Raw genomic sequence first — 27,198 nt, 5'->3', positions numbered from 1 at the left:
ACACCCAACGTGGGGCTCAAACTCACGACCCCATGATCAAGAGTCTCATGCTCTACTGACTGAGCCAGTCAGGCACCCCCCCACACTTGTTTTAATTCAATTTAGTTAACATATACTCTATTGTTAGTTTCAGGGGTAGAATTTAGTGACTCTTCAGTTGCATATAACACCCAGTGCTCATTACATCAAGTTCAGGCGCCCCTTTTACAGATTTTTTTTTAAGTAATAGGTTAGTGTATTTTAATGATAACTGTTTACAGTACATTACAAAGAAACAAGTTTTCTAAGAATATATACATAAATAATAAACACTGGGTCTATAAAAGTTAAAGTGAAATCCCAGAGCAGCAATTGTATACTGTCCTCTGAAAATGTGCAACAAGGCTTGACTTTATGTTGAATCACTACATTATATACCTGAAACTAATATGATCCCGTATGTTAACTATATTGGAATTTTAAATTTAGAAGAAAAAAAAAAAGGCTTGATTTTGGTTCCTCCTTCCACTTTCAGATCCTGAAAAAAATCACCGAGGAAGGTATGAAATTCAATGCATTGAATATAGGTGAACACAAAAATGCATGTAAGAAAGAAGCTACCACCAGATCATTCCAGCTATTCCTATGGTTAAAAATCTGCCTTTCTGCCTCTCATGCAAGAAGCAATGGTGTCCCATTGAACAATTTCATTCTTTTAATGTCATCAGGCACTTTTGTAAAAATGAATGTGGAGGCTTTTGACACACTTCTTTCATATTGCTAAGGAATATACATTCCCCAGATAATCTTCATTCTCTGCCTCCACAAAGAGCATGATAGTCTCAACCCCTGACATTTCCTCTTTAATAAACAGGGAATTTGTACATGGGCTGAAAAACGTCATTAAACACACTTCCTTTAGTCATTCAGTAATTTAGTTGCCATGGTAATCTTTGGTAAACTTGAAAAGTACTTTGGAGGGGTCATTTCCAAATGCTTGTTTTTAAAATTCTAGAACTTTTAAAAGTCCCAGAGGATAAAGAGGCTGAAAATGCTTTTCTCTTCAATGCCTCACCCTGGATTCATCGAATGGAGCACAGCTATTCACGTGACATGCATTATACCTCTGACAATGATCATTCCATCATTTCCCACCTCGAGATCATTCTTACAGACTGCCCATATCTTCCCAACTGAGTGAACACACTAACTCGGTTCTCCGTGGCAGCAAAGGGAATTAATTCATGAAATAAGCACTTTCCCATAATAGTCCCCAAAGCTTTTCACAATTGAGCAGTGTCATTTTTGGCCTTCCATCAATAATAGGGTGACAAAGTACACTCTGAAGCAGTTTAACAAAGGAACATCAGATAACTTGGGACTTGAACAGATCCAGGCCACTACCCAAGGAAACAATGTCGGACAGGAGGCTCTGATGATTCATGGCTCTAACCCACTCTGTTCATCAACCATGTCAGGGCTCAAAAGGTTTCAGGAAACACTGTCTGGAAGACTTTCTTCTGGCTAATAGCTACATTTGACAACTGACCTTTAATCTTTACTTCACATTATCATCCTATCATTAGCCAAGGATAATACACGAGCATTTTTCAAATATGATTTGATGGACTGAAGGTGTTCTAAAGATTTTTCATCCAAAGAAAGATGCTATTATTAGCTTTACCAGACTCTGACTCTATCCTGAATTTTTAAAAAGAACTTAATTAAGTAAAATTAATGGTTTCACTAGAGTTGAACAAGCAGTCACACACTATTTGTTTCATTCTTTTCTGTGGGGCACTATTGGTCACATTAGAATAGGCTAACACTCATGAACTAAAGCAGTGTATGTTGTGTGGTAGAAGGAGCACTGACCTGGAAAACAAGAGTCTGCTTTGACCTTAAGCAAACCATTTAATATCCCTTAATCTGTTGCCTCATCTGTAATATCTGAGGATTGAACTGAGTAAGAGAGCATGTGCCTCCTATCAGTATAGCTGGAACACAGAGAGAGAAGTAAAATATAAGGCAAAATGAGGTTTGGCCATGTAGGGAGGGGGGCCATACCTTGCCTTGTGAGTCTCCTCAAAGATTCTGATATTTACCCGAAGAGCAGTAGGATATAATCCACTGAAGATTTAAGCAAGAGGGTGATGTGATCAGAGATGTCATTATGGAAGGTTCACCGTGGAGTTTGGATTATAGATCAAAGCGAGACATGGAACCCAGTCAAACTACTTCAGTAGCCTTGGAATGATCTGCTTATGTCCCTGCCCCTGTGGCAGAGGCCACTTCACTACTACCCAAGTAGATTCAACCCTGCCCCAGTGCTGAATTACTTTTTTAAAGGGAGATCATAATCCTGCCTTCACAAGATTGTTAAAAATCCCAGCACAGTGCTTTGTCAAACTGACAGCTGTCCTGTTCTCCATTCTCCCTGCCTTGGTCCCTCAATCTTCTGGTTATGGGATCTTGGGATGCTTACTTGCTACCTGGGGCCCTTGAAGTCAGAAGTCCTAGGTTCCAGTCTCCATTTTGATACTTCCTGGCTGCATGAGCTTGGGCAGGTTGCTCGTTGTTTGCAGCCTTGGGGTCCTCACCTGCAAAAAGTGGGGTAATAACTATCTCACAGTGGGGTTGGGATGATCAACTGAGATGACTTATTAAAAGCACTCTGGAAGTCATTCTGCATATCCTAGGCCTCCTTGTGCTTCCCATTCCTGGTAATCAGACAGCAGACCCTGGACCTTCCAGCCCATTCCACCGTGGGTGGGCCTGGTGTGGCAGGCTCCTTTCTGCCCTCAGGAGCTACACTAAATAAACCTCCCCCTTCTTCAAATACATGAAACCACCATATCATCATATCAGATGACTGCCCTATTGGAAGGCCCTGCTTTGGCCTCACTCCTATTTAAGTAATACCCACTCTGAAATACCCCTTTTTTCCAATCATCTCACCTTCTCTCACTCCTAGTTTCATTTTCTATCAGATTACTCCCCTCCATTCTCTGCTACAATTTTCCAGTTAATGATACCAGTTCAGACTCTTCTAAGAGAACTGGGGGTAGGAAGGTAGGAGGAGGCTAGGAAGTTCCACAAAAGTTCCTGGAACATGTGTGCATGAGGAGGATGGCTGCTGCTTAAACAAACCTCATTAGTTTTCCAGCTGCCTCTGTGTGTGTGTATCTTTCCATCAACAGTGATTATGCAAATGTGATATTTGTTTTAATGAGCATGTCAGGTGTGTTTTGCTGTAACATTACATATGATTGACTATGGTATTAAAGTAACAACTTGATGACAACTGCATAAGAATATGTGGAGCTGTAAAAATAGAGGTTTGGCAAACCTCTCTCTTCTAACAGTAGCACAATCTCTGCTGGACAGTAGGAGCCTAAATATCCTATAACGCAATTCCCACAATGTGAAGGAAATTCAGATATTCAGAATCCAAACCTAGTCATCCATACCTGCCAACTCCTTTGGAGGCACAAGACTGGCCTGGGGCTCCAGCTGGCCAGCTGACTAATATTAGGGAGGTGGTTTTCAGACCATATGTGGACTCTTTTGTGGAGCTCTACTGGGTTGAGGAAAGCACAGATTTTATTCTGGAAGATACAAAATAGCAAAGTGGATTTAGAGTTAGACTACAACTGAGTATGAATTCTGGCAAAAACAAATTTCATCATCTGAAAAGTCTGAGCATCAATAAGGACAACAACCCTTATCCAATATATAGTTGCAAATATTTTGTTCCATTTCATAGGCTGCCTTTTCGTTTTGTTGATGGTTTACTTTGCTGTGCAGAAGCTTTTTAGTTTGATATAGTGCTATTTATTTTTTCTTTTGTTACTTGTGCTTTTGGTGTCATAGTCAAAAAATCATTGCCAAGACCAATGTCAAGGACCTTCTTCAATATGGTTTCTTCTAGGAGTTATGAAAACAGGATATTGAGGAGATATCTGCACGACATGTTTATTACAGCATTTTTCACAACAGTCAAGATATGGAAACAACCTAAGTGTCCATCAACAGATGAATAGATAAAAAAGATGTGGTACGTATATAAAATGGAATGTTATTCAACCATGAGAAAGAAGTCCTGCCATTTGCATCAACAAGGATGGACCTTTAGGGTATTATGCCAAGTGAGATAAGTCAGACAGAGAAAGACAAATACTCTATAATGTCACTTAAATCTGTAATCTAAAAGAGCGGGGAACTCATAAAAACAAGGACCAGATGGGTGATGACCAGAAGCTTGGTGGGCAGGACGGGGGAGTGGCAGAACCGGGACCCCTTGTGTAAGGACATGAACTTGCAGCTAGTAAATAAGCCCTAGAGATCTAATGCAGAGTAGAGTGATTATAGTCAACGATACTGTGTTATAAACTTTAAAGTTGCTAAAAGACCAGGTCTTAATTGTTCTCACCATGAAAAGGAAATAATTATGTGACATGATGAAGGTGTTCACTAATGCGACACTGGTAATCATATTGCAATATATATATGTGTATATATACACACACACAAATGTATCAAATCAACATATTATAACCTTAAGTTTACACAAGGTTATATATCAACTATATCTCAATTTTTTAAAAGCAAAAAAATTAAAAACCACACACTAAAACCAAGGGCAACAAGTGTGACATTTAGGCTTCTTCTCTTTCCAAAAGTATCCAAGTTCTTTTTAACTTTGGGGCCAGCACTTGGTAGTACTCTATTCCCTTCAAATTATTCTAGAGAATTTCTGTTCAATACACTCTTCTTAAAATGACAAACTCTTTACATATTTACACAAAATTGTTTACCTTTTGAATTAAGGTCCTCTATTTCCTGTGCCATCAGCAGGCCAATGATAGTCTCAGAACTTGATCAGCTAAACTTGGGTGTGAATTTAGTCTATGCTCTTCCTGGATTTTATTATAAGACGAATTTGCACATTTCAAATACTGGAGGTTTCTTTGAAGCTGAAATATCTGAAATTTTTTTTAAAGATTTTATTTATTTATTTGACAAAAAGAGACACAGCGAGAGCAGGAACACAAGCAGGGGGAGTGGGAGAGGGAGAAGGAGGCTTCCCGCTGAGCAGGGAGCCCGATGCGGGGCTCGATCCCAGGACCCTGGGATCATGACCTGAGCCGAAGGCAGCCGCTTAACAACTGAGCCACCCAGGCGCCCCTGAAATACCTGAAATTTTCAAAATAGCTTGGTTTAAGGTGTCTGGGTGGCTTAGTCAGTTAAGCATCTGACTCTTGATTTTGGCTCAGGTCATGATCTCAGGGTCATAAGATCAAGCCCTGCCTCTGCTCACACTGGGTGTGGAGCCTGCTTAAGGCTCTCTCTCCCTTTCTTTCTGTCCCTCCCCAGCCTGATCCTACCCCTCCCCGCCACGTGTACATGCACACTTTCTCTAAAAAATAATAATAAAAAAATAAAAATAAATTTTAAAAATAATAAAATAATAATAAAAATAGCTTGGCTTTAAGATCCACAAATAATCCAAAAACTTTTAAATAATTAAAGGCTTCAACCTTCTCACTCATGAAAAATTTAGCTAGAATTCCTAATGAAATAAACTTTAACTCATATAACATAGAATTAAATGTTTCCAAACCAGGTTGCTCAAAAAGACCCAAAAGGCCTAAATAATTAATTGACAGCCAAGAACTGGGTATCATTTCCAAACCCCAAAAATGGAGTTGAGCTGAATGAGCAAAGAAATGACATATCAAGTTAGACACGCCTTGGTGAGGCCTTCCCAAGCAGGCAGCACAACACCACCTCATCCTTCACAGCAGAAATAGCAATTCATCATCATATGCTACTATCTTCTTTATTTAATAATAGCATTTAACAAGCTTATTTGGGAATCTGATTCATTATCATTTTTAGGAATTGTAAAGGCCTTAAACCTTCTCCATACTGTGTGTGATTGTAGCTAAAGTTCACATCTTTCACAGAAAGGTGGAACATCAGTTCTAATTTTACATACTAGTGTGATAAAGAGCATAAAGCTCTTTGAAGGTCAGAAGACCCAGGTTCAATTTCTGACTTGGTCACTACTTTTCTGGCTTTTCTTAAATGTCTCAGTTTTTCCAACCACAATATATGGGCAGAGTTCATTAGAACTTGTTACAGTTCTTTAGAACAAATTATGTCAACAGTATTTGTTTAAAAATTATTGAACCCATACTGTGTGCCAGACACCATCCTATTTGCTAGAAATACAATAGCGAACAAGAAAGCCATGTTTCTAATCTCACAGAGTTTACATTTGTTCCAAATATGTTCACTGCTATCCAATCACTGATACGATACCCTCACAAATTACTGAGGACACATGAAGTCAATAAGTTAATTTACTTATTTCCTTATTTACTAACTGACTTGGTTAAAGTCAACAAATATTTGTTGAATACTTATATTGTGCAAGGCATTATTCTACATGCAATGAGAAAAAAATATGTCCCTCACTAGACTTATGCTGCAAGAAGATAGAGGTCATATTTGTCATTGCACTCTATGTCCCCAAAGACTAGCCTGGTATCTGGTACTCAGCAGGTACTCAATATATAACTGCTGGAATGAGTAAATTTGTGAGTAGAAAAAAATATTATAGGCCCTGCTCTCAAGGGATTAGAATCTAATGAGGAATTTAAAGCATCTGTACATCAAATACAATAAATCATGGTACGTTATAAAAAGACATGAAGGATACAAAAGGATTAAAAGCAGAAACTCAAAACAGATACTAGTATACCAATGTTCATAGCAAGAATATTCACAATAGGGATGCCTGGGTGGCCCAGTTGATTAAGTGTCTGCTTTCGGCTCAGGGCATGATCCCAGGGTCCTGGGATTGAATTCCACATCAAGGGGAGCAGGGAGTCTGCTTCTCCCTCTGCCTGCTGCTCCCCCAGCTTGTACTCTGTATCTCTCTCTCTCTCTCTCTCTCTCTCTCTGACAAATAAATAAAATACTTTTTTAAAAAAAAGAGAGCCGAGATGCCCTTCAACAGACAAATAGATAAAGAAGATGTGGTCCATATATACAATGGAATATTACTCAGCCATCTGAAAGGATGAATACCCAACTTTTGCATCAGCATGGTTGGGACTGGAGGAGATTATACTAAGTGAAATAAGTCAAGCAGAGAAAGACAATTATCATACGGTTTCACTTATTTGTGGAACATAAGGAATAGCATGGAGGACATTAGGAGAAGGAAGGGAAAAATGAAGGGGGGAATCGGAGGGGGAGACAAACCACGAGAGACTATGGACTCCGAGAAACAAACTGAGGGTTCTAGAGGGGAGGGGGGTGGGAGGATGGGTTAGCCTGGTGATGGGTATTAAGGAGGGCATGTACTGCATGGAGCACTGGGTGTTATATGAAAACAATGAATCATGGATCACTACATCAAAAATTAATGATGTATTGTATGGTGATTAATATAACATAATAAAATAAAATTTAAAAAATTAAAAAAGAATATTTACAATAGCATAAAGGTGAAAACAACCCAAATGTTAACAAATGAACAGAGAAACAAAATATGGAATATCCATACAATGGAATATTATTCAGCCTTTAAAAAGAAGGTAATTCTGAAACATGCTACAACACAGATGAGCCTTGAAGCATTAGACCAAATAAAATAAGACACAAAAGGACAAATATTGTACAATTACAATGATATGAGAAAACCTAGAATAGGCAAATTCATAGAGACAGAAAATAGAGTGGTGGTTACTAGGGCCTGTGGGGAGAGGGAATGAGGAGTTAGTGTTTAATGGACAGAATTTCTGTTTGGGATGAGGATTAATTCTGGCAATGGATAGTGGTGATGGTTGAACAACAATGTGAATTTACTCAATGCCACTGACCTGTACACTTAAAAAGAGTTAAAATGGAAAATTCTATGTTATATATCTTTTCCCACAACAAAAAATAATGATAATTATAAAAAGACATGAAGGAGTTTGGGAGGCAGTGACATCAACCTGGCCTAACCAAGGATGGGTTTCTTAGAGGTGGTATCATTTCAGCCTGCTCTTCCACTTACTGCATACAAATCAGAGTTGTCACTGTTACCAATAAGAACCAAGCATTCATTTTCACAAGGTTCTTGAGTTTTATAGGACTCCTTCTTATACAAGAAACTGGTAAGAGTGGTTGCTTCTGGGCAGAGACACTGGAAGTCAGGAGGGTTAAGGATATAATGGCCTGGGGTGAAATTTCTTCCTTTTCACTATACATTTGTTCTTTTCTTAAAATTTTTGGGGGGGAGGGGAAGAAGGAGGGAGAGAGAGAGAAGGAGAGAGAGAATCTCAAGCAGACTCCAAGCCCAGCACAGAGCCTGACTCAGGGCTCAATCCCAGGACACTGAGATTATGACCTGAGCTGAAACCAAAAGCTGGCTGCTCAACTGACTGAGCCACCCAGGCACCCCTATGCTCTAGGTTTTAATCTTGGATCCTCTTCTAATAAATTGCAATTTATTCATTTACTCTATGGCAGAGATATTTGTGGTGGCAATGCCCTGGATTAAAAGACAAGCTTCCTTAGACTCCTTTGCAGTAGGTGTGGCCAGGTGATTAAATTCTATCTAGCCCATGAGAAGTATTATGTTATTTTCTGAAAGATTCCTTTTTCCTTCACTTTGCTTCCTTCCAGGAAGTGATTTTGAGGATAGAAGGCATGTGCTGAGGATGATGGAGGAGATAGGACACTTGGTCGCTGGTGGGATCCTGAAGCTTCCATCCAACACCTGGTTCCCTCCTGTGGATTTCTTTTATGTGATGAAATAAACCACTATGTGGTTAAGACACAGTTATTGGGAGTTTCTATTATATGCTGTTTACATAAGCTTTCTTTCCTTCTCCCCCACATATTATTTCTTCTTTGGGCTCACTTTTTCATTTGCTTACTTGTAATTCCTATACTTTCATATTCTGTAACTCACTCTCTGTTTTCTGGAAGTTTTCACTTTCCTGCTAACCACAACTTTTGCAATCCCCTCTGCCTTTTGCAGAGGGCTGCTACTAGGTAGTCTCCTCCATCTTTGACTGCTGTGGCTACTTTATAAGTCCCATCATGCTGGCCTCTACACAAAAGCTGCACATTCTGCAGTTCTGCTATTTTGCAGTTGGTTCCCACTAGGAATATCGGCTCCAAGAAGGCAGAGCTGTCCTGTCTATTCGCAGCTGTACTCCTTGAACTTTAGAGCAACACTTGACTTTTAGCAACTACTCTACAAATAATTCACTGAGTTTACTCAGCAAATATTTATTGAGCACCTTTCAAAGCACTAGGGATACCTCAGTGAACAAAACAGACAAAAATTTCTTCACTACGTTCTAGTGTGGGAGAAAGAAAAATAAACATTCAATCAATCAATGAAAAAAAAAAAAAAAGAAAAGCTAATCTAGTATTCTACCAGGGGAGAGGTGCTATGGAAAATCAGAGCAGGGCAAAGGGGATTGGGGAACTCATGGTAGAAAAGCTGGGCAGGAGGGAAAGGGGATCACAGTTTCAAATAAATAAAGGAGTAAGAGTTGGCCCTTGAAGAAGGCAATATTTGAGCAAAGACTTGACAGAAGTGAAGAAGGGAACCATTCCAATATCCAGGGAAGAGCATTCCAGGCAACTAGTACAATGAGGGAACAGCTAGTTCAAAGGCCCTATGGCTTCAAGAAATAGTGTGGAGGACACTGAGCCTAGAAGAAAGTGAGCAGGAGGGAGAGAGATTTGAGAAGAGATCAAAGAGATCTCAGACTTTGAAGGTCAATCTCAGTTTTTTGGCTGTTACTCTGGGTGACACAGGAAACCACTGCAGGGCTTGGAGCAGAAGAGGGATATGATGTAGTTTTAATTTTAGAACACTCTGGCTGCTGTGTTGAGAACAGATTATAAAGGAACAAGAATGGAAGTAAGGAGAACAGTAAGGAGACCTACAATAATTCAGATGACAGCTTGGGCCAAGATGTAGCAAGAGGTAAGGGGGAAATGATCAGATTCTAGATATATTTTGAAGGTAGAGGCAAAGGGATTTGTCAGTCAACTGGAAGTGGGGTATTAAAAAAAGAAAAGAAAATACTACTCCCTTGAATGATTCCAAGTTTTTTGGCTTGGTCAGCTGGAAGAAGAGTGTTGCCATTAACCAAAATTGGGAAAACTGCAAGTGGACGAGGCTTGAAGGGAGGATTTTAGTGTGGCTGTGTGAAGTGGGACAGGTCTATTAGACATTCCAGTAGAGGTGTTCCAGCAGACAGCTGGATATACACACCTGGAGTTCAGAGAAAAGTTCTGGGTTAGGAGTATAAACTTTGAGGTCATCATGAATATATGAAGAATGAGCTCTGAACAATGATAAAACCTATTTTCCTTTCTGGAAGGAATCTTAATATTTTGCAGATAAAAGAATGACTTCCAAAGAGTGTGAACAAGACCATTAACCCAGAAAACAAGTCAAAACCTCTATGATGCTTCCCATTCTTTTTTTTTTTTTTTTAAGATTTTGTTTATTTGAGAGAGAGGGAAAGAGAGCACAAGCAGAGGAAAGAGGCAGAGGGAGAGGGAGAAGCAGGCTTCCCGCTGAACAGGGAGCCCAATGCGGTGCTCTATCCCAAGACCCTGGGACCATGACCTGAGCGAAGGCAGACGCTTAATGACTGAGCCACCCAGGTGCCCCCCCCATTCTTTCATTTTAAAGCAACGTGTCTCAAAATATGGTCTGCAGATCCCCTGAATCAGAATAAAACCAACTTTTGTAACAAACACTCTTAGTAATTCTCAGGCATACTCAAATCTGAAAACCACCCACTCTGTGTGTGTGTGTGTGTAACTCTGTGGCAGAGATTGTCATCTGGAAGTTTTCACTTTCAGACCTATAATGGCAACGAAGTGTGGGTTACACATGATGGACAGAACCTAAAGACAGTCACTAGGAATCCCTGATATCCAATTCATTTTATAATAGCCATAGGCTGACACATGTTGCATGGAATTTATCAATATTCAAGGAAATATATTTCTGGGTAATATTCTGAATCATTTCCTGCATCATCTCCAGAGCAACCTTGACCATTTGCCTTTAAGACAGACGTCTCTTGCTCTGAATTATAACAACTTTGGTTCAGATGAGCATGTTTCAGGAAAGATGCTGCTATTTCTCAGCCATATCTGATTTTCTGGTGTCAACATTTAGAAAACTATATTCTCATGAGTTTTTTTGGTTCTTTGTAATCTTTATTTTTTTCTTATACTAATTTTTTGCTTGCTGACAAAGTTTAAGAGCTCGTGAGACTATACTATAGTCTCCTAAACTGGAAAGTCCTTTCAAAGTGATTGGTTACTCAAAGAAACAAACACAGCCAACACTTGAAAGGCTTACCCAGGTACCCTTTCAAAGAAATGCTAATTCCAAGAGATTGTGCAAACACATTTAACAGGTTTCTTGAGTAATCATTTTCAGGCCCAGATTAACCTATAGTAGCTAAGTAGTATTTTCAAATTCCTGGGCCAGGAAAGTCATAAACCAAAGATCTCTTCAAATAGTTTGTCAGGATGTGTGGCAGCTATGGGCTTCACTCAGGTACATTTCCTGCCTGGCCCTTTTGGATACTAGAGTTATCATTCCTAACCTACATCAATTGTTCTCATAGGTTCAAGAACCTGGAACTACATTTTCAATCCACTCTATCAAAAAGAAAAGAAAAGAAAAAAAAAAAAACACTTGACTCAGTATGCTATGAAGAATTTGATATTAGAGAAACTTTAGAAAGTACTTAAGCCACTTTTAAATTATAAAACCCAAATTTGTGGTATCTCTAGGTTTTATTTTCTAAAATTCTGTGAAAATTTCTGACTTCAGTTCTGCTGGACAAATAGTTTACATGTTAAATTACAGCTGTCACTTTCATTTGTCTCAATTCTAAAATGACATTAAATTTTTATAATTTCATTGTATAAAACATTAATGTTTGATAGGTTGCATATAAATTCAGCAGGAGTATAGAAAGACTGGAAGTCCAGAATAGAAATTAGAGATCCTAAGGATGCACAATTGTGTGATATAAGAGTTCCAGGCTGCAGGCCCATGGTATCTCCCAAATGGGCTCAGACTTCACCTTTGTACCCAAAGTGAACAGGACCCAGGAAGGGAGAGGGCTAATGTTATAGAGTCAGAAAGTGCTGACTCTGATGACCCCCTGGCACCATGTTAAGCACCTGCTCTGGCCTGGGCTCGGGGGCTGGTGAGAGGAGAGCACAGTGGAGGCCCCAGGCCAAAGACAGTAGTAGAAGACAGGGTTCCCTGGGGAAATCACTCCTCTTCTCTGAACATAAACCAGAAGGGGCAGCAGCATCAAATACTGACTTTTCCTAATTAAACTTATGAGCTTATGACTCTTGGCAGGCAGTAAGTTTATAAGTTATATCATTTTTTTATTTTCTACTGGTTACTACTAAACAGATCTGAAAGGACTTCATAAATATTAAGATATCCTTTCAAACTTTTATCCTCCACTTTATTTAGATGGTACCTCATTCAGATCTTGTTTCTTCCTGGAAGGCACTGGATCTTATTCCCAAAATATTGAGGTACATGACTTCCCTTCTTTCCACACATGGTAAGTAGGAAGCACATAGCCATGAAGAGCACTGGGACCAGTAAGGGGACATGAAAGGGAGGGAGCAAATACATGTACATTACAATATCTGGGAAGTACTGCCACACTTTTTACATGCCTTCCATAATGGCCTTTTGTCTTTTCCATTGGATTAACAATCCTTGCAATACAGGCATCTTGTTGTCTTTCTATGGCACTTGGTATTCTGTTGCATTGGACATTCACTAAGTATTTGTCAATTCACGACCGATGCAAACTAGAAAGTATAAAAAATAAAGATATCCTACTTATCATGTGTCCATTTTCAAGGCTGCAAATAGCATAAGATGCTGTCATGAATGTTTAATAGAAAAGCTGCAGTGTGCAGCTTACATATACTGCTAATCTGGGAGCTATAAACCGGGAGAAAAATATAATATAACAAAATGTTCTCAACACTTACTTGCTTACAAGAAATTGAAAAATTACAATTTGGAAGGTATCGATAGTGTCTGCTAAATCGTCTGTTATTAAATATATTATCAAGGGAATAAATCCTTTTGCTGCCTATTGTAAGAAAACAGATTTAAACAAGATGTCAAAAGGAAGGAAAGAGAGGGGAAAGGGTATGTTGTAAAATATCCTTTGTTAAAATGGCAGTTGCCATTTCCCCTTTATTTTTATAGCTGTTAAATGACGATAGAGACAACAAAAACTAGTAGTCATTAAAAATTTCAAACTATATATATTTATACATACAATTATACAATATTGCCTTACTTAGCAATTCTTTTTACAACAGCTATATAAGATAATTTACAGAATTATCTCAAAGGAATCTCTAGCTACTCTAGTAAAAACTTAGAAAATAATTTAATTTCTCCACAGGACCATTTCCAGTAAGTCAATTATGACAAATTAGTTGACTGTGAACTCTAACCTAGTTAACAACATCCTGTGTTTACTGATGCAATGCTTCAAGCAATGGGGGCAAGATAGGTGGTTAAGACTCTCTCCCTCTCTGAGAGCCCATAAGAAGCAGAAACAAGAGCTGAGATGCAGCAACATCACCACCATCCTCAGACCGGAGGATGGTCCTGCCTCCTTGACCTCCCTACCCCATGCATATCCCCCTATTACACCTGCTCTGACAACTGCCATCACCCTCCATAGTCCACGCACGTATCATTTCTCTCTGGAACTAAGACAACGGTCTCCTACCTACCTGGACTCTCTGCTTCCAGTCTCTTTCCCCTTGACTGCCACTTGAGTGAAATTTCCATCAATCTACAGGCTTAAATTCCTTCATTCCATCAACTCCCTAATGCCTATAGCTCCTGGAGAACAGAAACACTTTCTCACTCCCACATCCCCAGTGCTAGCATGGCTCCTGGCACACAGTAAGTTTTCAGAAAATGTTGGCTGAATAAATATAGAACAAAGTGTGACATGCAAACCCCTTTATAATCTGGCCCCATCTGACCTTCATAGCCTCACTTTCTGCTATCCCTTCAAATGTTTCAGCAGTTCAGGATTGCTCTGTTTTCCCATACACACGATGTATTTTCAAATTTCTGATCTCTAATGGAGCAACTCTCTGTTTAAAATATTTCTCACCCATTTCAGTTGTTACCCCCTAATTCATGTGGTGAAGTTCTGACTGATACACATTAAATGAATGAATGAGCTAACAACTCTCACGGAATACCTTGCCTCTATTCCTGCATCTCACTGGCAGGACTACTCTGTCAACACTGTTTCCCCATGGTCTTTCCTGTCAGGATGCATATTCCACCACTTAATAATATTAACTAAAACTAGCTATGTGAGCCTGAACAAGACTCAGTTTCCTTATTTGTTTTTAAAAATGTGGTTGGGAAACTGGTCAGAATGTTTCTACTCTCATTCTTTTTTCTCTCAGTTTTTGATAAAAGATCTGGAAATAAAAAACTATAACATGTGCTCAGTAAACAGAAGGATAAATCAGCACTTATAAAACACTTGGTGTATGAAGGAAGAGCAGAAAAAAGAGATGAGAAAGGTAGGTTTGGGGTGGATTATGAATATATCCAGGTATCATGCTTCACTCAATATCATTTAAACAAGAAAAATAAATAGCTAATGGGGGAAGAGGGGTGTGTGTGTGTGTGTGTGTGTGTGTGTGTGTGTGTGTGTGTGTGTGTGTGTGTTGGGTGGCTCACTGTTAAAGACAGAGGCAATCCTACCCTCATCTGATACCTAGTTCCCAAAGAAATTGAGCAGGGCAGCCAGTGGAGGACACATTTTGTTTGTAACTCCAGGAGGACCAAGCTACTGCAGAGGAAACCGGCTTCTCTGACCAACACTGGGACAATGCTAAGATTGCCTAAGGGAGAACCAGAGCTGGAGACCACTGAACCTCCCCAGCATTGAGAACCACACTGCTTAAAGAGACCCCAAATCCTGCTCCATATGGGATTCAACCCCCTCCCTCCACAGCTGATATGAGCAGGCAAAGAGTTTGTGGACCATACCTGAATAGGTGGCTCCTATTGAGGCAGATTTAATGGCAGAAGAAACCTAAGGAGAACTTTAATTAAAATGTAATGACAACTCTTCCATACTGTTTTCCAGAGTGACCGCACCAGTTTGCATTCCCACCAACAGTATAAAAGGGTTCCCCTTTCTCCTCATCCTATCACTTGTTGTTTCCTGTGTTGTTAATTTTAGCCCTTCTAAGTGGTGTGAGGCAATATCTCATTGTAGTTTTGATTTTTATTTCCCTGATGATAAGTGATATGGAGCATCTTTGCATGTGTCTGTTGGCCATCTGGACGTCTTCTTTGGAAAAAATGTCTGCCCATTTTTTAACAGGATTATTTGGTTTTGGGTATTGAGTTTTATAAGTTCTTTATGTATTTTAGATAGCAATCCTTTATCAGATATGTCATTTACAAATATCTTCTCCCATTCCATGGGTTGCCTTTTAGTTTTGGTGCTTGTTTCCTTCACTGTGTAGAAGCTTTTTATTTTGTTTTTTTTTCTTTTATATATATATTTTTAAAGATTTTATTTATTTATTTGAGAGAGAGAATGAGAGAGAGAGAGAGAGAGAGCACATGAGAGAGGGGAGGGTCAGAGGGAGAAGCAGACTCCCTGCCAAGCAGGGAACCCGATGCGGGACTCCAGGATCATGACCTGAGCCGAAGGCAGTCGCTTAACCAACTGAGCCACCCAGGCGCCCAGAAGCTTTTTATTTTGATGAAGACAACTCTTGGGTAGATTTTTTTTTTTCCAGATTACAATTCTTTATTCATTTTTTTTAAAGACTGGTTTTACGGGTAGATTTGTTTAAAGGAAAGAAATAAGTCCAGGCAAATTAAAAAAAAATAAACCTTACTTCTGAATTTAAAACCTACAAAAGAATCCAAAAAATACTACTGCTGAAATACAAAGTAGTCATCAGGATTAGTAAGCTAGAAGCTCTATAAGATCAAATGGAAAAGATACGTCAGAGAGAAAAATACAAATAAAAGGAAATCATTCATGAAAAGAAACATGGAGACAGTTTCAAGGAGCCTGATATGCAAATGAAAATAAAGGCATTCCAGAAGGAAGAAAAGGAATAGAAGACAAGCCACAATCAAATAAAAGGAAAAATGAAAAAAAAAAAAGTTTTCCTGAGCTGAAAAAAGACCTGACATTTCAAACAGCAGGGGCAACCAAGTGCCAGACAGGATTAATGGAAAATGACATACATTTAGGTACATTCTGGTGTCATTTCTGAACTCCAAAGAATAAAAATATTCACATAAACTTCCAAAGAGAGATCACCTTACTTAAAAAGGAAAGAGAATCAGAATAGCTATCACATTCTTCACTGATAGTACTAAAGTCCAGGAGAAAAAAAAGAGAAAAGGAATACTGTTTAGAGACTTTTGAAAGAAGTGAATATAATCCAAGAATTCTATGCCTGGCCAGAATATCATTTATAGCAAAGTTGGAGAACCTTCTCATTGGTGGGTCTCCTCCCTCTGGAGCCTCCTTCAATTTGCCTATGCCTGGGTGAGTAATAAACCTTTGAATTACTTGCTGTCATGGCTCTGGTGTGATAATGTCTTGACATGAATACCTTTAAAGGAGGGAAGAGAGGGCCCAGCAATAGGCAGGGCTAAACCACAAGAGGTAGAAGAAGGGCATTTTCAAACATAAAAGAATTCAGAATTTATACCACATATGTAAATTTTTTGAGGAAATCATTCAAGACAGAATACCTCAATTGAAAGAAAATTAAAACTAAATAATAAATTCATGGTAGGGGTCTAAAGTATAAGAAACAATTGGGATCCATGAATCTAGCAAAATATATAATTATGTCAAAATGCATGGTGGCATTATGTTTATATAATAAAAACAGCATACTTCTCAAGAGCAGGAATGGAAACCAAAAGATGAAGTGAATATCTTCAAAGTGTTAGGAGAAAGTAACTGTCTATTGAGAACTGCATCCTCAAATAAACAATCTTTTATTAACTAGGGTAAACTAAAGACATTTTCAGATAAATAAAAAATGCAAGAGTTTGCCATAAGGAAACTTAATGAAGGAATTTTATAAGGATGTACCTCAGGAAGAAAGAAAACAAACTCAAAAAAGTTTTAAGAGACAAAAAGAAAAAATGGCAAAGATATTGATAAACATACAAATTGATAAATTTAAACATATCACCTATAACTATAATGATATCTAATTTAAGAGTTTAAGAAAATATAACTAAAATACTGGCTAATAACAGTGAATAATCTGATAGAGGATGATCAAAGTTCAGTACCTTCTACTTTTCAGTCAGGAGTGTTAAGACATTGATTAACCTCACAACTCATTAAGTAAAATATAAATGGAAAAAATCAAATAAAACCTTGAAAAGGAAAACAGTGCCTAACTTCTAAGTAATTAGAAAAAAATGGAAGATTAAAAACAAATATGCTGGGGCGCCTGGGTGGCTCAGTCGTTAAGCGTCTGCCTTCAGCTCAGGTCATGATTCCGGGGTCCTGGGATCGAGTCCCGCAGCGGGCTCCCTGCTCAGTGGGAAGCCTGCTTCTCCCTCTCCCACCCCCGCTGCTTGTGTTCCCTCTCTCGCTGTGTCTCTCTCTCTGTCAAATAAATAAATAAAATGTTTAAAAAAATAAAAAATAAAAACAAATACGCTATCATTCAAAATAGAGAGAAATAAAGGAGAAGAAGGCAAATTTTTAAAAGACAGAGATGCCCTTCAACAGACGAATGGATAAAGAAGATGTGGTCCATATATACGATGGAATATTACTCAGCCATCAGAAAAGATGAATACCCAACTTTTACATCAACATGGTTGGGACTGGATGATTACGCTAAGTGAAATAAGTCAAGCAGAGAAAGTCAATTATCATGCGGTTTCACTTATTTGTGGAACATAAGGAATAGCATGGAGGACATTAGGAGAAGGAAGGGAAAATGAAGGAGGGGAATCAGAGGGAGAGATGAACCACGAGAGACTATGGACTCTGGGAAACAAACTGAGGGTTCTAGAGGGGAGGGGGGTGGGGGGATGTGTTAGCCCGGTGATGGGTATTAAAGAGGGCACGTACTGCATGGAGCACTGGGTGTTATATGCAAACAATGAATCATGGAACACTACATCAAAAACTAATAATGTACTGTATAGTGACTAACATAACATAATAATATATATATATATATATATATATAAAATAAAAGACAGATTAAAACAAACCCAAACATATATGCTAAATTCCACTGAAAGTTAATGGATTAAACTTCCCAGTTAAAAGATGGAGACTGTCAGATGGATTTTAAAATCCTAGCTATAAGCTCACCAGAAACATGCCTAAATCATAAAGATGTAGAAAAGGTGACTATAAAAGGAAGGAAAAAGTATTCCAGGAAAATACAGAGAACTAAATGAAATTCAAAGTATCATAAATCAAAATGTTGTAAGAAGCACTAAAAGCATTACTTGAAGGGAAAGATACAGCTTTAAATATTTACATATTAAGAAATAAAGTGAAAACTAATGAACTTAAGCCTAACTGTAGAAGTTTAAAAAAAGAATAACAAAATAAAATCTAAGTTGAAGATTAATAAAAGTAGAAATTAACATGTTAAGATATAATGGAGAGTATCAATAAAGCTGAAAAATGGATCTTTGTGAAGACTTATAAAATAGAAAATCTCTAGTAAGATTGATCAAGAAAAAAGAGAATAGACAAAATAATATTAGGAGTGATATGATGGATATAACTTTAGATAAAGAGGAGATTTTTTTAAAGAGACTATTATAAAAATTTTATACCAATAAATTTGAGATGTTAGAATAGATAAATTTCTAGAAATACATATCCTACTATAACTATTTTGAGAAGTCAAATGGCTTCATCTTTTAAAATGGAATCAGAACCTTAAAATCTCTTCACCATGGTAATACCAAACCTAGATAATTTTATAGGTGAATTCTACCACACTTTCAAATAATCAGATGTTCCAATCTTATTCAAACTCTACCAGTGATCAGAAAAAGGAATACTCCCCAATTTAGCCAATGAAGTTACTATATAATACTGATATCTGAACAAGACAAAGGTAGTACAAAGAAGAAAAATTACAGGCCCACCTCACCCATAAATATAGATACAGAAATGTAAACAAAATGTTAGCAAACCAAAATTAGCAGTATAAAAAAGATAATACATCATGATCAGACTGGGTTTATCCCAGAATGCAAAATCTATGAAGTATATAAATATAATTTACTACATTAAATGATTAAAGGAGAAAAAACTATACGATAATTGTTGGGATTAGACTAAAAGGCTTCACATCCTGGTTTACCACTTACTAACTGAAAGACCTTGGGTAAGCCTCTCTACCCTGATGATCATCATTCTTCTCATCAATAAAATAAGGATACCATTAATATCTACCTCCTAGTCCTATTTTGAGAATTTATAAAGATAATCCATGTCTGATACATTATACCTGCTCCTGGTATACATGCCCTTTATTCCTCATGTTACCATCTACTAGAACACCCCTCTTCCTCCTCCCATCTATTCAAACCCTACCCAGGCTCAAAGGCCAACCCCAGTTCCTCTTCTTTCATAAAGTCTTTACCATTATTCCCCTTAGCTTTAATTTATCTCCCTCTTCTACACATTACAGTAGTTCTTAAACTTCTGAAGGAGGGGTAGAGAGTCACAGATGCCTTAGAGAATCTAATGGGGAAAAAAAGATCTATTCACAAAAATGCACATGCATATGCATACACATTTGCATAAAACATCAGGGGATTCCTGTCCCTCTGAAGCTCACCCATGGAACCCCAATTAAGAACTTCTGTCTTCAAGTGTATGTTTCACCATCACCCACTCTTTCTACCTGAGACCATCTTAACAAAAGCACAGGTTGCTGCATGGAGCTAGAAGCAGCACAGAGAGAAGCTAATGAAGCTCAATTCATAGATAAGGAAAAAGACACACAAAGAGGTGACGTGACATATCAAAGCCATGCACAAGTATAGAGAGTAACAGAGATGGAGCCAGAACCTGTCTCCTGACTATCTCTCTAGGTTTCTTTGCAAAAGTGTGTTTGAATAATTTATCTCCAACTTACAGAACTCTAAAATTGAGAAATAATGTTAGCCCATTTTTCAGATGGGGTGATGATCCCTTGGGGAATTTGTTCCCAGGTAATCAGGCTAGAAATTACTAAGACTTACTTAATCTCAGAATGATAGTTACTAAACATACCAGCAACATTATTATATTTTATTCTACTTTACCTTCCTTGTATTGAAATTCTCTCACTAGCTTTATCTGAAGCAGCACCAAACCGGGGAACACAACACTGCCCCAATTTTATTATGTGAGGGAGTTAACTTGGAAGCTTTTTAAAAACATTTCTACAACTGTAACCAATCAAAGAACATCATCAGTTCTAGATCTTGGGCCCAGATAGAAACAAATAAAGTCAATCCACAATCTTTCATTCTCATAAATATATCTTCTGTCTTCTTCCCTATGAGACATTTTTCCAGAACAGCTAACAAATAGTAAAATGGATTATGCCCTGCTCATTCTCTACCCTACCTTCCAATTCTCAAAGAAGTTTAATGGTAAGGGAAAAAACTGAAAGAAAAAAAGAAAGAAAAGCTTTATGAGTAATTTACAGAACACAATAATCAACCTCCACATTATTAAAAACTGATTAACACTTGTGTAGTCAGTCTCCCTATGCACGCAAGAAACTGTTTCACTATGTGGAGTCGTACGACCAACCTAGGAAATCAGATAATGACTCAGGAAGAGGGGGAGGTTTGTAAAATGGGATATATTGGAAATTATAGGAAATACAATATTGGAGTGCCTGAAGAGCACAGGTTTTTAACAAATGTATCTTAGAGATGAATGGCAAAGGCCACCTAGTCAAAACCTTTCATTTTCCAGGTGAGTAAACTGAAGCCTGAAATCTAAAATGCCTCACCTCTAAAATCCATAGGCTTTCCAGAGAAGGAAAACTGGGGCCCACAATAAGAAGTCAGCTTGCCCAGCTGAAAATTCATACTACCTTGGATAATGAGGTAAGTACCATAAATACTGGAAAATGCCAGGAACGTTATTTAAACATTCTAAATAATAAGTCTTTCTTAGGCCTTGGGGGAAAGCACACACACCACAAGCAACTGGATCTTCAGCATTACCAAGTGGCTCACAGGAACCTAGATGAGGCTGCAGTGCACTTCTGGATGCTGTCAGGGACAGTGTTACACCTATTTGCCACAAAAGAGGTTTTCTCCTTTGCTTTCTTTAGCAAGGAAAACACCTAGAAAAAGTGTAGGCTACAGCATTTCCCCTATATATGGTCATATTTTTAGTGTTTCTATCCATTGTTTTTATTTTTCATTGGTGTATTCTAAAAAATAATGGGCTTAACAATGTTTAGAAATAATTCTGGATTAAGAGGGACCAAGAAGGGGCACCCGGGTGGCTCAGTCAGTTAAGCGTCTGGGATCCAGCCCTGCCTCGAGCCCCACGTCAGGCTCCCTGCTCCACAGGGACCCTGCTTCTCCCTCTCCCTCTGCCTGCCACTCCCCCTGCTTGTGCTCCCTCTCTCCCACTCTCTTTCAAATAAATAAATAAAATCTTAAAAAAAAAAGGAGGGACCAAGAATTAATGTTTATTTGGCATAACAATAACTTCATTATGTACTCTTGATATTGCTTATGTGGGAAATTTAGCAGAAAAAATTTATTGGCAGATTAATATATGTTCACATATGGCCTATGATTGCAAAGACAAATTGAAATCTGCATGGCAATGAAGTTGCTCTCCTTAGGGGAAAGGAATTCAGGACTCAATTGCCTAATCTGGTGTAAATCTACTCTAAAGTTTTCAAAAACTGTTCAGACTCCATTAAGAAAAACACAAAAAGATCTCTTGCTCATTGCAATTTTACTTTCATAAGTTAAAGTATAATAAAAAAGATTTTTTAGATAAATGGATCTAAATTCTGTTGTTGGGTTCTTTGAGTGCAAATATACCTAAAGTTCTGGAACTTTAGTTTTCCTTTTTAAATCAATCTTTCATTCTTATATTGAACTTCTTATACAGGAAAAGTCTAAAGCCAAACACCAATCTCATTTCCTTGGGATTTAGTGAAGAAGTCTTATGAAGGGGGGTACCTGGGTGGCTCAGTCATTAAGCGTCTGCCTTCAATTTAGGTCATGATCCCAGGGTCCTGGGATCGACCCCGCATTAGGCCCCCTGCTCAGTGGGAGGCCTGCTTCTCCCTCTCCCACTCCCCCTGTTTGTGTTCCCTCTCTTCCTGTCTCTCTCTCTGTGTCAAATAAATAAATAAAATATTTTAAAAAAGAAAGAAGTCTTATGAAGGAAAACCATCAGCCAGTGGTGCTTACATACCTTACAGGTAGTGATAAGATTTTGGGAAATGCAGTTTTCTTGGCAAACTGCATTTGCCAATTTTTGAAAAACAGAAACTGTTGTGTATTTTTACAGATAGCAAATCAACTTAAGTCAATTCTAAAATGCTACCATCATTTTTACTATCCTCAAATCCAAAGTTCCCTCTAGACAAATGTACAATGTTTGGTAGTTATTCTATCTGCTTTTATACTAACTATACAAAATTTTAATGCTATATCTTCTATGTTCATTTGTAAAACAAAACAATAGATTTTTATATAGGTTTCTGGCTAAAACTGAAGCATATGAATACACAGATTTTTGTCTATGATTAAGAAATTTTCAAAAATTAGATTTTCCCTTCAAGTATTTCCAAATTAAAATTATAAATCAGTAAAAATGAACCATGTGGAAATAATGTGAGCATTTGAAGGGCTCTTTTCTGCTATTTTATCAAATTACTGGCACATTGAACTTCCTAGACAAAAATACTCAAAATAACTATGTTCACAGCAGGATTAAAGATTGAATCATCCCTAACAATTTCCGCTACCAAAAAGGGGCAACTGAGAAACATTTAGATTAATGCACCATCAAAAAAATGAAAAAAAAATGCTTACAAAAATGTTTTGCTGGACAAAGTAGTTATGTTTTGAGGGAACATAAAGGTATCACTTTCATGCCTTTAACCTTCTAGGCCCTTGACTGCAGAGAAAAAAAATCTCCCTATAAGTTTACTTTTGTTATTGAAATACTTTTCAATAGGTGCTACAAAAATATAGTTGTTGATTGTTCTGTCCTGTGCCTCATTTTTGCCTTTCTTAAGGAATGTTCTTAGCTACCTCTAGGAAGGTAGCTAAGATAGACAAATAGGAATGGGGAAGAAATATTTAAAAAACAAGCATAATGAGAACTATCATGCCATGGAGTAAAGAGCTATTTCAGGCCAGATCATGACCATCCAAGACCAAGAATAATCATTATTTTGTTAGGTAGAGAAGGGAGTTTATGAGAAGAGTGATTTTGCCAGATCGGTAGAAGACAAATCCTCTGGACTGACCTGAAGAGAGAATGAAGGGAAGGAACTGTAAGGATGCTCCTAGAATAGCTCCCTGGGTATCAGTCAGGTCCTGGCTGGAAACAGGTAGCAGTCAAACTGGGTAATTTAACAAAGATCAACAAAAGGAATATTACAAAGATGTAAGCATGGTTTAAGGAAACTCACAAAGAGTAGTGACACAACAGCTAGAGCCATACCAACCTCTAGGCCTGCAGGAACCAGGGAAGCAAATAGAGGAGCTAAGAGAATATGTGTGGCTAAATGGAAAGATCTGCCTGATTGGAGCTACGGCCTTTTAGAGGAACCAGCCAACCCATGACAATCTGCAGAGGGCTAGGGGCATACATGCCCTCACCTTAAACTCTTTACACCCTCTGATCTTCTGTCATTGCTTCCTGCTAACCACAACCAGCTGGAAGCCAGGGGCAAATAGCAGAGTAGAGAGAGGATCTGGAGAAGTAGATGGAAGAGACCCAGTCTAGGGATAAGGTAGTGACAGTGGGAATGAAAAGGATACAATACAAGAACACATTTAACAGAAATTTTAGACTGACTGGATTTGGAGTTTAGAAAAGTCAAGGATGACATCATAGTCTCAGGCCAGAGTAACTAGACTAGAATGATGATAACATCAACTGAGACTGTTTTTACTAACCATTGCATTCCCAAAGTCCAGCATAGTACCTTGAGCATGAAAGACCTTCCATAAACTTTTATTGGGGAAAAAAAAAATGTGGATGAATGGATAACGGAAGAAGCAAATTTTCAGGAAGATTATGTGTAAAAGTCTTAGTCTTAGGCATACTGACTTTAGAGTATTGTGGAAGAGCCCACCAAGTGGTTGGAGATTTCAGTCTGGAGCTCTGAAAAGGAAAGGAATAAAGATGTACCTCTGAGACCCATCTGCACAAAAGTGGCAGCTGACAGAATGAGAGTGGATGAAATGGCATAGAAAGCGGGTATAAAGAGAAAAGCAGAGTCTAATGACCAAATATGGGATCTGTCTGCATTATGGGACAAAAGAAGATAGGGAAAACAGCAAAGAGAAAAAACAAAGGGAAAAAAACAAAACAAAAGATGTACAACCATTGGCTGTACTGTTAAAATATATTCACATATATTTGTACATCTTTTGTAGGCTTTCTTTTTCTTGACACTGCAAAATCTTGCCTAACATAAAGATGATACAAATGCAAGCTGGAGACCACCACTCACCTACTTGCCTAAGATTTTTTTTAAGCCACAAATCCCAATTTTACTAATCTTGTTCACCCTGAATCTAACAGCCAACATTAATCCTTTTTTAAATTTAGAAAAGTCTATTTAACAGGTTTATTCATTCAATTATGTATTGAATACCTATTATAAATCCAGAATTATCACTGGCAAAGTGAAAGTAAAAATCAGTCTCCCAGCATAAGGAAATTAAAGTGAGAATTCACTGATTACTGTTTAACACCTTTTGACACTTGCTTTTTCTCTAACTCTGAAAATTGAAAGAGAAGCTAAAACCTACAAACGTGTCCTTCCTATCAAAAGCCCAAACATGCCATGTTGTAAATTTTTCTTAACCCTTCTTTCTTCCCTACTGTTCCACACAGTCTCAATAATCTTCGTGTCTAATGTCTGGAATATGGCAATCATTCAAATGTTTGTTGAATGAATGAATGGGAAGCTAAGCCAAGCCCAGCACAGCCGTATCAATGTCTCTAACACTCTCTATGGCAAATCACAAAACCTTTTTTAAGGGTCAAGGCTAGGTTTAAGGCCATTATCTAAGATGGCCTTTGACCTAGCCTTGACCTCACAATATGAGTGGTATTAAAGACTTTGTGCTGAGTATTAAGACAAGGGCAGAAAAAAACCCGCAAATCCTAAAATGTTTTTTGTTTGTTTATAGCAGCTCTATTCATAACTGCAGCCTAAAATGCTTTTAGAAAAGAGGAAAAAAGATTATAGCATACTGTCCGATGCATAAAATGTGCTCACTAAACGTTTGATGAGTGACTGAACAAAGGGAAGCTGAGGAAAGATAGTGAGCTCCAGAAACCAAACTCCGGCGGGTGGGGGGGGGGGTGAGGGGGGTGGGGAGGCAGGTACAGTAGATGGGACTGTGCCTAATGACCTCTCCAGCTGAAACTCAACTAAATCTATTTCCTAAGGGCTATTATATCCATTTCCATGGGTAATTTTCTAGATAACCCCCTCTTCACTACTCCCAACTTCCCATTAAAAAACAAAACCAAACCTGTAAGCCATACAATCAGCTCTGTGCCTCCCAAACTTGATGTACGTACTCATCACCCAAAGATCTTGTTAAAAATGAAGGTTCTGAATCATTACATCTGGGTTGAGGCCAGAGACACTGCAATTCTAACAACTTCTCAGGTGATGCTATACTACTGGTCAAAAGACCACACATTTTGTGTCTCAAGGGCCTGAAAGACATTGCGGAGAATACGCCTATCGTCTTAAAGCGAGAGTTAAGATAATTCCTACTCCCACATTTCCTAGTTGTATAACCTTAGACAAGTCATTTTACTTCTCTGAGCCTCCTTTTGTGGAATATGATGATTAACAACTGCTAACACTTATTGAGTGCTTACTATGTACCAGGAACTAATGTTTCATATTTTCAACTTATGAATTGGACTTAGGTTAAAAAAACCTGTCCAAAGTAGGTACTGTAAAACTAGATGTGATTCTAGGTAGTTTGACCCAAGAACCTGGTGCATGGTCACTGTATAAGACTGCCTCTTTAGCTTACTCCCAGGGCGATTAGAAAGGTTAATAATTGGTATTTAGCTAACATTTGTTGAGTGCTCCTATGTTCCAGACCAAGCTGCCTCAGAGGCATATTAACTCATTTATCCTTATAATAGCCCTAAATGGTAGGTACTATTACCACCGCATCTTACAGGTTTTTAATTAGGCCCAAATACCCGAAGATCCAACAGAAGTCCGGACTGGAACTCACGCAGTTTCACTGCAGACAGAGCCCAGCGCATATTTGCCACAAGCGTGGAGACGATGCAATCCCGGGGCTCTGGGCTGCCAGACCTCAGCTCGCCCGGGGAGGGGGCGGGGAGGGCGCACCCCAGTGCCCACCTAAGGCAGTCTAACTGCCAGCCCCTGTTCGCTCACCAAGCAAACCAAATCTTCCACAACTAGCTTTATGTGCATCTGTGGAAAATGTCTTTCTCGGTCAACACCCAGGACCCCCATGAACAGGTTCAGGCTATGGTAAAAATAAAATTTATGTAGTCCCAGAAAGCTGAGAAGCGATACATCTTGTGAACTGATTTACATTGAAATTGGTAACAGTCGCTCCGGGACCCCCTCAAACCGCGACGCCCAAAATTCACACCACCCCGCTCCGCCGCTGCATCCTGGGAGACACAGATCCAATTGGGCCCTGGAATTCGTAGTCCAGGCTCCTTGCGCTAGCACCGCCTACCTCTGGGCTCCCGCCAAAGAGCCTTCGGTAATCCCATCTGCTCTCCAACACTGCTCTCTGCCGGCCTCTTCTCGGGTTGCCGGGACTGTGAGCCTCTTCCGGGTGCTCCGGAAGCGAAGCTTTCTCTT

The 27,198-nt window shown here is 38.5% G+C and overlaps 1 long non-coding RNA gene across 1 annotated transcript; it reads right to left on the bottom strand.

Annotated features, from left to right (window-relative positions):
• Positions 1-2,472: 2,472 nt before the first annotated feature.
• On the bottom strand, positions 2,473-27,198 carry LOC114216383 (uncharacterized). The gene is made up of 4 exons (XR_003610771.1): positions 27,071-27,198; positions 4,797-4,964; positions 3,450-3,587; positions 2,473-2,579 (listed from the first exon to the last, which is right to left on the bottom strand). It is a non-coding gene; the product is annotated as an uncharacterized LOC114216383 (long non-coding RNA).

This window comes from Eumetopias jubatus, unplaced genomic scaffold (assembly GCF_037043125.1).
Source record: "Eumetopias jubatus isolate StellerSeaLion01/CBP00866 unplaced genomic scaffold, mEumJub1_p1.0 scaffold_4, whole genome shotgun sequence".
Classification (NCBI taxonomy): domain Eukaryota; kingdom Metazoa; phylum Chordata; class Mammalia; order Carnivora; family Otariidae; genus Eumetopias; species Eumetopias jubatus.
Note: the sequence above shows the minus strand (reverse complement) of the source record. Positions and strands in the feature narration are given on the sequence as shown.